The following is a 12,295-nucleotide window of genomic DNA, read 5'->3' as shown; positions in this document are numbered from 1 at the left end:
CCCGAGTGCTTATTGGAATCTTAAATTGGTGAGGAGCTGAAGCCATTTTTGGAGTTTTGTGCTTTAGAAGCAGTAGTCTATGCATTAGTATATCATGTGTAGATTGCTGCAACACTTTATATTTGGGGCTGCCAGATAGATTGTTTAAGAAACTACAAGTGATGCCGAATACAGCTGCCAGAGTAGTGCTGGGAAAATATAGATGAGACTCAGAAGGTCCATTATTACTGAAATTGCACTCGCTGCTGATTAAATTATGTTGCAAATTTAAATGCTTAGGGCCAGATTTTATAACATGCGCGTGGGCGTAGATTTGTGCACAAATCTACACCCAATTTTATAACATGCGCGCGCAGCCACACGCATGTTCTAAAATCCAGGGTCGGCGCGTGCAAGGGGGTGCACACTTGTGCGCCAGTGCTAGGGGAGCCCCGATGGCTTTCCCTGTTCCCTCCGAGGCCGCTCCAAAATCGGAGTGGCCTCGGAGAGAACTTTCCTTCCGGCCCCCCCCCCCACCTTCCCCTATCTAACCCGCACCCCAGCCCCACCTAAATCGCCCCCCACCTTTATTTTGTGATTTACGCCTGCCTCTGGGCAGGCGTATCTTGTGCGCGCCGGCCAAGGCCCGATGCGCAACCCCCGGCACAGCCGCTGTGCCGGAGGCCTCGGTCCCGGACTGGCGCCCCGTCCCCTTCCCACCCCTTTTTCAAAGCCCCGGGATATACGTGCGTCCCGGGGCTTGCGCGCGTCTTGCCGAGCCTATGCAAAATAGGCTCGGCACATGCAAGGACAGGTTTTCAGGGTTACGCACGTAAGTTACACGCGTAACCCTTTGAAAATCTGCCCCTTAGTGTTGGCATTTAAAATTTTGAGAGGGGTAGGACCACAGCAGCTGAAGTTGGCAATGTTCAGGGCAGAACTTAAGATCTAACTTCCGTTGTCTAGTTCAGCTTCCTCCAGGTTGAGAAACCAAGGCCGGTTGGGTGCATTGGATTAAGAAGGTCATTACTGCTGTTTATGTGGATAATGGCAAATCATTGCCCAAATATATCAGAGCACATTCTAAGAGCTCAGGCATCTTCATGGGCAAAGCTTCATTTGATTTCACTGCAGGAAATTTGTAAGGTAGTGACTTGGTCTTCCTTGCATTCATTTTCTAAATATTATCTTTTAGACATGCAAGCCAGGGAGGAGACTTACAAGTGGGTTTGGCAGCATCCTGCCCTGGTCAGGAGTAACTTGGGTACATCCCATGCATTTGGACTGGTCTGGCTAATGAAAAGGAAGGATAAAGGTGTTCTTACCTGATAATTTCCTTAATCTTATGTATTTTGGCAAGGCAGTAAGTTACATAGTACCTGATTCACTAAGGGTTTTCCCCATAGACATAAAATGAGAGGAAAGCCTTTATGAATCTGGCCTATAGTTTGTTATAAAATTACCCTCATACTCTACTAACTCGTGTTTCAGTGACAACTAGAGACAATTTCAAGCAAAATATTGTGGCATCCTATATGAGATGTATCCCTTTGTTCTATGCTAATGAACTGACAGCAACAACAAAAAACAATGACATATTGTGAGAGTTCAGGCTTTCCCATGCAGGTTTTACTTTCTCTCTCTCTCTCTCTTTTTTTTTTTTTTTTTACAGTCCCTGATCTCTATCCCACTAAAAATATTCCAGTTTTGGATCTTTTTTACTGTGCTGGCCCAGGTATGGTATGACTTATATTTCATTGACTATTGAAAAATGTTGTGAGTGAGATCTGATTGCTTCTCTCGGTTGAGTTTTCTCATTCCTTGATTTTACATCATGTTGTGATTTAATATAAGCAGTATGGGACCTCAGGATACTGCATCTTAATATGGGTTGATTTAAGTACAAAAGGCCAATGGGTACTTCTTTCACTGGGCTTCAGTTATATTATTTTACTAGATTATAAGAGTGGTGAACACATCTGGGCTGTAGGGGAAACTGGGAAATAAATCATGCATGCTAAAGCCTTTCCAGGTATCACTAACACACGATATCACCTCCAATATTGAGATTTAACTATTTTACTACATCTAAGTGATTTCATATGACAAACGTGTCTACCCAAAAAAATTTTTTTCCAGGAGCATGCCTAAGGAGCAACCACAATTAGACCAAATTTAGAGAAGGCTGCAGCTTCTCTTAGCCAGAAAACTTGGCTTAGATCAGTACTAAAAGAAAGGGAAATAATTAAATAAGGGAAGAGGAACTGGGGCGATCCAAATGGTGATGCTATTAACTTCTAGGGGAAGAAAGATACATTTGCAGTTATTAATGTGTGCGCACACACTGTAGTTTAGCCAAGGTGCTGCCTTCCATCACACCTTAAGTAGAATAATTACAGGTAAAGTCTTACTATGCATTGGGCTTTGCTTCCTTCTCAGGTTCCAATCTTTTGGCTGATTGAGAAGATTTTTGGTGGTAATTATGGCAATATCATCCTGTGGCTGAATGTTGTGCTTGGGACTCCGCTGGTGGTGTTTTTGTACTTCCACGATTACTATATACAACAGAAACTCTGTGGATCCACCTGGGGATTGTTCTTCTGATGTTCTGAAATTACAGCACCCAGAACGCTTTCTGAACTCTGCATGTATAACAACAAGTGGAGTGCTGCTCTGAACCTTACAGAACATTACTTTGAAAAATCCCTCACAAGACCTCTAGAAAGACCAGCTAGAATCTCAGTATCACACACATTCAAAAAAAGTAATAAAATTGCACTTCTCTCCTATTAAGAGTTCTGTTTTCTTACTTTCTTTAAGTTGAAAGAGAAATTCTAATGAATGTAATCCCAGGCTGAATTCTTAATAGGTTGTGATATCTTTTAAAAGACCAACAAAAACGATGTTAAGGTATGTGAGTTTTTAAGATTACATAGATAATGAATAAAGCTGATCTAAATCTTTTTAAATAAATAAACCTGCTATGACTTCAGTTTTCTCAGGGGTCAAGCAAATACAAGCAGCCAAACAACTGGGGATGTCATCTGGCGATGCTGTCACAGAAAAAAAATCACTCTTCTCCTAGCTTCAAAAGATCTATAAGTTCCCATGCTGCTTCCGTTGCTTGAGCTACCCTTAGTCTTTTTCATCCACTCAAGCAACCAAACGAGAAAATATTTTGTGCTCTCTCCTGTCAGTGTTGCCAATGTGATTTTTTGAGAATCATTTAATTTAATTTCTTTTAATTTTCTTTTACTTTAATTATCGATTTTCACCCAGTTCACAATTGCATCCAGGTGGAAAACGAATCCTAGTTCAAACAAGAGCTATAGCTGATATTGAAAGGCTACAATATTGTCTGATGGATCATAAGAATAAATATTACATTTGGGAATGTTATTGGAAGTTCTATGGTGTACCTTCTGTGTCCCGATATTCCTCAATTTATTGGAAATGTGGTTTACTATCATCTTGCCTTGAAATTTTTATGGCATATACAGACCTGCATTATATGTTCACATACATCTAGCTGTATGCGCTTTGTTAAATAAAAAGTTTAAAAAAATTATCGGTTTTCAAGCACTGAAGAAAACAAGTACAAGAAAATAAACTTTTTGTATACCTCTTCTTGACAGAAACATGTCAACAAAGACACCGAGATTGGATAAATTGTGTACGAGATGTAGGCACAAAATGGGCATTCAGGATTTCCATGATCTTTCTCTCACAATATTTGGACCCTTCTAAAATTTAATCTCCTCCATGAGACAAGACCAACATAAAGCAGAGTCTCTCAGGAGTAGCCAGCCCAGTAATGCTAATGGGAAAGTGACTAAAGGAAAAGGTGACTCCGGTGCAAGCTTCAAAACAGCATCACACTGAATCAAGGCAACACAGATATTTGGTATCATACTCGAAGAAGAACTGTGCCAAAGATCAGGAAACCATGCAGAAATATACTATATGGAACTGAATGTATCAGCATGAGAGTCTCCAGCACAGAGGTCATCAAAATGAAGCCCGTTGGTGCCATACAAGTCAGAGCTGCTTTTGGCACAGAAGGTTTCTCATATGGCACTGATCCTTTTGAAAGAAGGAAAAACAAGCAAATTATCACCTCTTCAGGGAAACCCATTCCAGCATTGCCTCCCTTTCTGGATGCTTTCTTACATAGGCTGTGGGAGGACTTTGTAAAAAAAAAAAAAAAAGTACATGCCAGTGCCATCTACCTCAAAGGTAGGACTATAGTACCACTATATCTTTTTTGTGATGTGGCCAAAACACACAGTACTCAAGGTGCAATTGTACCAGAGGCATTATGATATTCTCTGTTTTATTCTCCATTCCTTTCCTAATAATTCCTAGCATTCTATTTGCTTTCTTGGCCACCATCGTACACTGAGCAGAGAATTTCAACATATCTATGATGGCTCCTAAATCCTTTTCCTGGGTGGTGACTCCTAATGTGGAACCCTGCATGGTGTAGTTATAATTTGAGTTGCTCTTCCCTACATGCATCACTTTGCACATGTCCACATTAAATATCATCTTCCATTTGGATGCACAGTCTCACAAATTCCTCTTAAAATTTTTCACAATCTTTGTATAATTTTGTATCTGCAAATTTAATCACCTCACTTGTCATTCCCATCTCTAAGTCATTTATAAATATGTTTCCCTGTATGTACCCAAATCAGTCCTGACTCTCTGTCTTCATCTGCTGGAAGGGAGGCAAAACCCAGGAATCTAGACTGATCTGTGGTACTAAAGGAACGAAAGTTAGCAGGTAAGAACCAATTTTCCTTAAAAAGCAGTGATCCCAGTATAGGTCCATTGAGAAAATTGACCATTTAGCTGTACTCTGTTTTCTATCTTTTAACCAGTTCTCAATCCACAATAGACATTGTCTCCTATCCTATGATTTTTTCTCTATACATACCCAGATCAGTCCAGACTCCTGGGTTTTGCCTCCCCTCCAGCAGATGGAGACAGAGAAAGTTTTGACAGACTCTGCCTTATATACCAAGGTGCCACCCACAGTCTGCCACTATTACTCTTGTCTACAGCAGATGGTGAAGGTGAAAAACTCACATCCTGTATTGGTTACTTAAAAAAAAAAGAGGGGTCCTTCCGGCCCATTCTTGATTTAAAGCAGGTCAACAGATGCCTTCGAATACCCCGCTTCCGCATGGAGATGTTACGATCTGTCATTGCGTCGGTTCAACCAGATTAGTTCTTGACGGAGGTGTATTTACACATCGGGCTCCTGTTATGTTCTCCTCCTCCAGAGGGGAGGAGTTAGCAATCTGCTGTCGCTCACCCCGCCAGGAGGGCGGAGTTAGCAAGCTTGTTCTGCTGTTCTCCTGAAAGGGGAAGGAGTAGCGATATGACATGACCTGCTCCTCCAGAGGGGAGGAGCTAGCTATCTGTAGATCTGTTAGCGAACTGCTGTTAGATGCTCCTATAAGGAAAGGAGGTAGTACTCTGATACCAATCTGTTAAGGAGTAGCAATCTGTTATTTATTTATTTATTTAACAGCTTTTCTATACTGACATTAGAATACACATCATATTGGTTTACATCTCAACAGTAAGTGGAAAATACAATGAACAACGTGATCGGGAGCTTGGGACTCCCATGACAGCATGGCTAATTCAGCCCTGCTATTGACGGGAAAAAGCAAGTTTGCTTACCGTAAATGGTGTTTCCGTAGATAGCAGGATGAATTAGCCATGTTGACCCACCCTCCTCCCTGGCAGTCACCGTCTTTGCGAACTACAGCTTAATCACAGACTGAGGAGAATCTGTTACTTTTCCTGCGTGGGAACACACGCGCAGCCGCAGAGAGCTAAAATCTAAATCTCTGCTTTGTAAAGCTCCGCCTCCTGGACCTGATTGACAAATCCCCTGACAGCATGGCTAATTCATCCTGCTATCTACGGAAACACTGTTTATGGTAAGCAAACTTGCTTTTATTTGCCTCAGTTTAAGAAGAAAGAAGCAGAGGGACAACAAGCAGATTCTTTGCAAGAAATGGATATTTTGGATTTGACTGGTTTCTTGGGAAAATCTGATTCTGAGCAAGCATGCCCTTCCACATTACTGATCCACTTGCCACTGGACTCAGACTTTTCTTTAAATGTAGAGATATCACTTTTTTGAATTCCAAAGTGAGAATGTTTCCAGATGTTACTAGGAGGCTTTATTTTTTTTTTAATATCATAAGAAGAAGAATATCCTTGCAAATGTATAATTAAATATCATTATGTTTGATATTTTTTTATATCTCAGCTTATGGCTTTTATGAGCCACTAAGAAAGAATTAAGATTACATATCCCTTGCCGAGTTCTCTGTTATTGGGACAGTAGGTTTAGACATGCCTAATTGAATTATCTGGATTTCGTGTCATCACTTCTGATTTTATATATATATATATATATATATTGATGAGTTCCCTTGACAATTTGGATTGGATCTTCCCTAATATTTTTGTGGACTTGGCTAACAGAGCACTTTACTGTTTTTTGTGGTTACTATGTTAATCTAGGCTTTATTTCTTATGCTCCTTCTAGTTTTTCTAAATCAAGTGTCATTACTTGTAATGATTATGTTGAAATTCAATAAATAATACATTTAAAAAAAAAGCAGACCCTTTCTTTGTGGACGTTTTCAAAGTGCATCAACTCTTCTGTCATAGTGCATTAGATCAGAGCTATGGCAACTTCCATTGCCCAGAAGAGACCAGCATCTTCACAAAACATCTGTAAAGCTGCGATATGGTCTTCTGTTCACATCTTTACAGAGTTTTATTTCTTAGATTCCCCCCAAGACAGCCATTCTTCTTCACAATGTATTCAAGTAGTACCTTCAACTTCTCCTTCTACTTTTGGGTTGTATTTCTACCCACTTTTAATTTAATGCAACCCTTCATCTTGGGAGTCCCCACTGTGTGGCTATTTCTGTAAGCAAGGTTGCTTACCTGAAATGGGTGTTCTCTGTTGATAACAGGTCAAATTAGCCTGCCTCCCAGAACTTGAAGTACATTTTGTAAATGACTGTTAATTGCTGAGGGAAACTCATGTGACAGCAGCAGCAAAAGAATTTCTGCACATGCTTAGGTCCTTCAGAAATTCAGAGATCACAATTTTTTCCTGTAAAGTGCCATAGGATGACATCCCAATTTCTGCAGTTGATTTGTTCTGTTGTCCATGGAGAACACCCCTTACAGGTAAGCAACCTTGCTTTCTCCTGGATAATTGTGACTACTAGACCTATGTCCCAAACTGACAACCCTAGAGACTGGAATCATTCACGTGTGCATAGAATAGGAAGATCACAAGCATCCACAGAATAGGTGTCCCCCACCCTGTGTGTCAACAGCTCTTGGGGTACATGTCCTCTGTTCTGCTCCTCCGGTGTGTAGTGAACAGCTCTTGAGGTAAGAGTGTACGTCTATAGAAGCTTTTTTAGTGCATTTATACAAGCTAACAAATATAAAGATCCAATGAACCGATTCCAGAGATTAAAGCTAAAATACATCACATATAATCGTTAGTTTAATAAAACAGCATAAATCAATAATAGAAATACCAAGTCAACTATTGGGCAAGAAAGTTAAATTGCAAATGTAATATTTATAAAGGCTATACAATTCATAACTATGAGATAAAATGCAAGACATAAAAGCAAACTTTCTAGTTCATGTGCTATTCAGAAGTATTTGCTGGAAAAGTAGTCTTCCAGAGATGCTAAGCCAATTTGTTCAGGTTCTTCTTGGAATCTGCTTTTCTGGATTTAATAGAGGGATTCTATTCATTTGTTACAGGAAAATAATTCTCATTAATGGAGGCAACATTATTCCAGAAATTTTGTTAGGGTCTATATCCTTATAAGGATTATAAACCAAGGGAAAAGTATCACCAGCACAGCATTACTCAGACCCTTGAGTGACTAAATATTTGTCTCATCTTTCTTTCAAAACGCCAGTCAAGGGAGTGAGTAAACCTAGAAAGCTTAAGGTAATAAGCAGCAGAGTGGCAAGAAAATAGATTTCACTTTATTAAAGAAAAACAGCTTCTCTGCTCATTGCTTTACGTTTTTTCCTTTGCTTGTAAAGACAAGGAACTCTGGAGCTGCCAGCAATGTGCAGTGGCTCCCCTTCTGGGCCTAGACGTTGCAGAATGCGGGCACCTGGAACATACCTGGGAACTTTGCAGTTGGGGTTACCCTGAGGTTTGTACTTTCACTTTGAGAACTGATACAACGTTATGCATGGTATTTGTCCTAACTTGGACAACTTGAAAATTGGCCCATGCTGTCATTTTCTTTCTGAAATTTATTTTTGCAGATTATACTGCTATTGAATTCTCCAAAACTGGCGCCAAACATGTTCAGGGGCCTGATGTATTATGTGTCTCACAAGATGTGAGCTGTGTAATGTTTGGTCTACAGTTTCTGAGAGGCAGTGCATAATCCAGGGTGCAGACTAGTGTGAGAGCTAATGGAAGAGGAACTGAAAGGTAATTTTAAAAAAATCCCTCTTTCTGCTCATGCAGAGCTTCAGATGTCTAATGTAAGAGCTATAGTTTGTATTCCTGTCAAGCAAATTTAAGCAGATGAATAGCCAAAATGTTTAAACGCAATCTGTAAATTCTGGCCACACATTTTTCAGCAGTCAGTATCTCCCTCAGAGATAGAGGTCTGTATGTGTAGTGTTACAGAATAAAGCACATGCCTGTATAGCCTCTGCGCCCTCATGGGAGCAGTGCACAGCTGGAAGAAGCATTTCAGATCCATAAGAGGGTAGATCCAGCCACAGAGATGAGCTCGGCAGCACCATCCTGTGGCTAGCAGAATCACTGAAATAGAGAGTTCTTATTTCTGCTAGAGACAGCCAGATCCTAAATGTAAAAATTGTAACAGGAGAGCCAACAAAGTTCTGGCCAGTACAGGTAGGTTGTTGGAAGGCTAGAATCAGTCACAGTAATCCATGCTGGACTATTGTAATATGTTATACAACAGTCTGAAAATGAAGCACCTGCAACTAGAACTAATAAAAAAAAATGCCGCAGCAACACTTTTAGAAACATAGAAATGATGGCAGAATAGGACGTGGCTATATCGATTTTTGTATATTATTTATAAAGTGTTTTTTTTAAAGTCCCATTGAAAAATGATGATTATAAAAGTCCCAAAACCTTAGGAACACACATCTGTGCCCTAAACCGTAGTTGAGAAGCCCTGCCATGTGATGAGAGACACATCTTCTTTATATTTCGCAAAAATTGATTTCACCTTTGTTTTGAGGAATTTTACAGATTGTCGATCCACGGGGGTAATTTACCTCATACAATGCCCATGTAACTTATGGTATGTGGGCAAAACTCAGCGAGCATTGAAGACCCGTCTTATAGAACATCGATCCTGCATTTCAACGGGCCGACTGACAGCTCCACTGACAGCACATTGTATTCAACATCATCACATTTTTGATAACTTAAAAGTGTGTGTACTTGAGCAGCTATCCCCTAACTGGAGAGGAGGGGATTTTAATGTCCGGCTTTTACGTGCAGAGCAAAGATGGATTTACCGACTGCAGACTGTTGAACCCAATGGTTTAAATTCAGCACTAGAACTTCAAGTGTTTTTATGAATAATCACATTTTTTTATTTATTATTACACACTAGGAATCATGATAACCACCACCTTAAATTGGCCTGTCACAGATTGTTTATATATTACCATAACAACGCGAGTCAAAGATGGAAGCACGTCATGACATCATTACGTCGAAAAGCGCGGGCTTTTTAAAGGGAAAGCAGTTCGGGCTTCACTTGGTCCCACATATCGCGAAAAACTTTTTGGAGACGTTCGCGTCCGGGAAGAAGGTTTGTGCTGTGGACATCTTGAGCTAAGTATTTTTTATTTTGGTTTTTTTCTGGAAATCACTATGTTTGTAATTTTTTAAATCATTAGCATCTGTCCTAAGATTGAAGCTTAAAATTACTCCTGAAGAAGCGATTCAGCCATCGCGAAACACCGGCCGTTGTCGGGGCTTCTCAACTACGGTTTAAGGCACAGATGTGTGTTCCTAAGGTTTTTGGACTTTTATAATCATCATTTTTCAATGGGACTTTAAAAAAAACACTTTATAAATAATATACAAAAATCGATATAATACGCTGCAAGTGACGAGTAGTCCGGACGGCAAGTTATATCACTGCCGTTGTCTGGCTTGCTGATGCAGCATCCTTCAATTTAAAGAAATTGTATAGTTGACACAGCATCGAGAAACAACGATACATTTTGGGTCTTTTTGTTATGTTTAGTTTTGATGGATAAGACTTTTTTTGTTCTTTTGGTTTGGATTAGAATAGGACGTGGCCCATCCAGTCTGCCCAGTAAGCCTGTGCTGTGTAGGTTATTTATTTTTCTTTAATTTATTTAAAACATTTATAGCCTGCCTTTCCTACGTTCAGGGTGGGTTACAATATCACATTCATAGATTTTTTTTATACATGGCGGCAAAGTCACATAAAATAAAAATTGCAGAGCAGTGAGTAGTCAAACAATAATAGACCTAGATTTAGACATTAAAATTGAGTTTAAATAAAAAAGTCTTTAAAGCTTTCTTAAAATACCTAGGAGGTTTCTCAGTTCATTTGGTAATGAATTCCAAAAGGTTGGACCTGCTATTGAAAGTGCTCTTCCCCTAGTGTCATCCAGACGTGCAATTTTAGGGGAGGGGATATCCAGTACATTCTGATTTGCTGATTGGAGGGATCTCGCTGGGGAATGTATTTTCATGATGGTGTTTATCCATGGTGATTGAACATTAGGTATGAGAGAATGTACGACTGTGGCAAGTTTATACTGCATTTTGAATGCTATTGGTTACTGTGGAGTTACTGTAAAATTGGGGTAGTGGGCTCACGAACTGGGTGTCAGTCAGTAAGCGAGCTGCAGAGTTTTGGATAATCTGTAATGGCAGAGAGTATATTTAGGCAAGCCAATGAATAAAGAATTGCAGTAATCTATGCTAGAGAACAGCAATGTCTGTAAAGCTGTGCGGAAATCAATGGGATCCAGAAATGGCTTGAGGTGTCGTAACAGCTTCAATTTGTGATAGGAAGTCTGGTTAGACTTTTAATTTGAACATTCATGCTTAATGAAGGATCAATTTGCATGCCAAGATTTCAAAGAGATTTCATCATTTGAATACTTTGACCATTAATAGTAAGTTCAGATGGGGCGTTGCATAATGAGAATCTTGTGAATTGTATTATTTCAGGTTTTTTGGATGTTCAATGATAGCTTCATTTTGAGATAGCCAATTTTGAATAGTAGTGAGATAATTCAAAAGAACTTGTTCAGTTTGTGTCCATGTTATTTTATTAGCAAATAAAAATTGTACATCATCTGCATATAATCCGTAGTGAAGGTCAAGATTTGCAAGTACTCGGCACAATGGTGTCATATAAATATTAAATAACATCGCTGACAACGCAGAGCCTTGGGGAACTCCAGATGTAACTGTCTGCCAGGATGAGGTGTACAATTCAAATTTAACTTGTAAAGCGCAAGTTTGACAAAGAGTTGAACCAAGCCAATACCTTCCCTGTTAGTCCTAGTGCGCTCAAACGGTTTAGCAATATGCTATGGTCAGTTGTATCAAATGCTGCAGAATGAAGCTAGTACCATGTTCAAAGCCACGTCTTTTGATATCAAAACTAGAGAACAATAGTAATTCAGTACTATGAAATTTGCAAAAACCAAATTGATATTGGTCTAGTACATTATTACAGTCAGTGAAGAGGGTCAACTGAGGGGTGCACATTTCGAGGATCTTGACAACGTATGACAAGGAGGATATTGGCCAGTAATTTGTCAACACTGAGGGATCGGCGTTGTGTTTTTTAAGGATAGGCTGAACTACGGCTCTCTTAAGGGAGTCTGGGATATAACCTTTACTAAGTGAGGCATTGAATCAATTGCATATTAAAGTACAAGTGTCAGTTTTATTGATTTTAAGAGTGTTGTAGAACAGGGGTTTAAGCAGTAGAATGAGGAGTTCATGTTTGAAATACATTCAATTATGTCTTCTTCTGTGACAGTATTAAATTCAGCCCAAGGAGCGTTGTCAGGATGGAATTCATTATCCATTGTGTGAGTTGCAGTTGTAATGGAGCTTCTAATTTTATTCACTTTTTTGTCAATAAAGTACTTGGCAATTATATCCGCGGTATTCAGATTTGAATCTGTTACAAGGAGTGCAGATGAGTTTGAGGCGGGCTTAATAATTTGATTTATCATT

The 12,295-nt window shown here is 39.6% G+C and overlaps 1 long non-coding RNA gene across 1 annotated transcript; it reads left to right on the top strand.

Annotated features, from left to right (window-relative positions):
- The first annotated feature begins 1,305 nt into the window (after positions 1–1,305).
- On the top strand, positions 1,306–2,772 carry LOC115082117. The gene is made up of 2 exons (XR_003854077.1): positions 1,306–1,714; positions 2,419–2,772. It is a non-coding gene; the product is annotated as an uncharacterized LOC115082117 (long non-coding RNA).
- Positions 2,773–12,295: the final 9,523 nt, after the last annotated feature.

Source organism: Rhinatrema bivittatum, unplaced genomic scaffold, assembly GCF_901001135.1.
Source record: "Rhinatrema bivittatum unplaced genomic scaffold, aRhiBiv1.1, whole genome shotgun sequence".
Classification (NCBI taxonomy): domain Eukaryota; kingdom Metazoa; phylum Chordata; class Amphibia; order Gymnophiona; family Rhinatrematidae; genus Rhinatrema; species Rhinatrema bivittatum.
The sequence above is the reverse complement of the archived record's forward strand: the minus strand, read 5'-3'. Positions and strand labels throughout refer to the sequence as shown.